The 1,901-nt window shown below is 41.3% G+C and overlaps 1 pseudogene; it reads right to left on the bottom strand.

Annotated features, from left to right (window-relative positions):
• Positions 1-823: 823 nt before the first annotated feature.
• On the bottom strand, positions 824-1,191 carry LOC101572170 (annotated as a pseudogene).
• Positions 1,192-1,901: the final 710 nt, after the last annotated feature.

The raw sequence follows: 1,901 nt of genomic DNA, 5'->3' as shown, positions 1-1,901 counted from the left end.
TGTGTGTGCTGATCACACATGTGTATAAATACACAGGATAAATCTAGGAGAGCGAGAACGTGCAGTGAAAGTGCATGTTACCTGCAGAAGGTTGTCAAAACTTCATGATGACTCAGAAGGTTGAGCTGAAGAATATTTACAACATCACACGAGGCAGTAGTCACAGACATCTACTCTCAGCAATCAACCAACGTAATAACACACAAGTGAAATGTGCAGGCGCCTGCGCTCATAACAGGGCAACTTTCATCTGAAACAGTCTCACTGTGAAGATCAATTTGGTGGAGGGCACCACCTCCTCCAGTCTTTTTTCTCATCTAAAGTTTACTGTAGCAGCTTCACTGATAAACAAATGTCTTTAGATTTGTTGAAAATTTGTTGCAGCATTTTTTGCAGTGTCCATGCATCTGTGGTTCAATCAGCAGTCGCAATTGTTCTTGATTCCCTGTGGCTCCTTTAGACAGCCCACTGAGTTGAGAGAGTTGTTATTTTTGAGTTCCTGCAGTTCACATAGCTACCTAGAAAGTGATACATGTAAACAATCACATCTTACTCATTTTGAATCCATTCACAAAAACAGCATTTCCCTGCTAACTGGCCATTTAAGATTTTTCCTTTCAGTTTTGTTATCAAAGAATTTACTATTATTGATCTTAATCTCTTTTTTTATATACTAAGTATTTTATTGTATGTTGGCACCAGCATATATAAAATACCCTCGTGAAATAGAAATTCATGAAAATCCAGAGAGGTAGATGTTAAGGACTGACAAAGTAGAAGTTTGTATGTTATGGCACATGTTAAGAAAGGGGAAGTTGTACAGGCTTCAATTTTCTTTTTCTGAATAGTCACTGGTTGGTTAAAAGTGGTCTGGGAAACTCTTAAGAATTCATTTGACTACAAAAAGGAACAGACTTTCTGCGGTCTGAAGGGATTTGTACTTGAGGATACTCCAGTCAGCAGAGGATCATGCTGAGCATTCTGCAGGCAGAACTGTTTTAAGTCTGCAGCTGCCTGGGAAACCTTCACGCGGTTGAGCCGGCCTCCAGCCGGAGCTGCTGAACCACTTTCTTCATGGCGGCGACGCTGGAAGAGCCAGACATAGTACACCCGAGGGCCGGGCCAACGCGAGGGCCAGGGGCAGCGCAGTGAGGGTCGGCAGGGCCAGACTGCAAGGCGCGGGCGGGGGCGGGACTCTGAACTTAATCTCATTCAGTTTCCTATTAATTTCTTGAGAATGACAACCAAATTTTATTCACTAATAACAGCATCTACCTATCTACATCTGGAAAAGGAAAACATAAAATAAATATTTTATGAATGAATGGAATGATGTATGGATGAATGGATCAATGAAAAGCAGTCAATTAGAGCTTCAAGCTTTGCTTCATCAGAAAATAAACACTTAGTACGTAGAATAAGCTACATAATTTGTATAAGTAGTTAGTATATGTTCTTTGCTAATCCTTAGGCTTGCTCTCATTTTGCTGTTGACTCCCACCCAAAAAAAGCCTAATCCAAATGCCTTGGTGACTTTTCTCATTGCTGACACAAAGTATTCAACACCCAAAGTTAAAGAGAGCAAAGGTTAATTCAACTCACAACTTACAGAGGTCTCAGTGCATAGTCACCTGGTTCCAAGGCAGGGTGGCACATGGCAGAGGGACAACAATTCATGGCAGTTGAAGGCATCACCACCAACAACCAAACCTTAACAGCATCTTTCTGCTCCTTTCATATTCTAGCTAGAGTTCTGGGATTAGGGTGTTGCCAATCCAATCAATGGACTGATCCAGCAGTCACAATCCTTAATCCTAGTATTGAAGCATGAATCAATCATGACTTCTAGATTTAGTTATATCCTTACTGCTTAAAGAAGCCCCACCTAAAAGCGCATGAGG

The sequence above is a fragment of the Octodon degus genome, unplaced genomic scaffold (genome assembly GCF_000260255.1).
Source record: "Octodon degus isolate 3935 unplaced genomic scaffold, OctDeg1.0 scaffold00086, whole genome shotgun sequence".
Taxonomy (NCBI): Eukaryota; Metazoa; Chordata; class Mammalia; order Rodentia; family Octodontidae; genus Octodon; species Octodon degus.
This window is presented reverse-complemented; position numbering and strand designations above follow the sequence as displayed.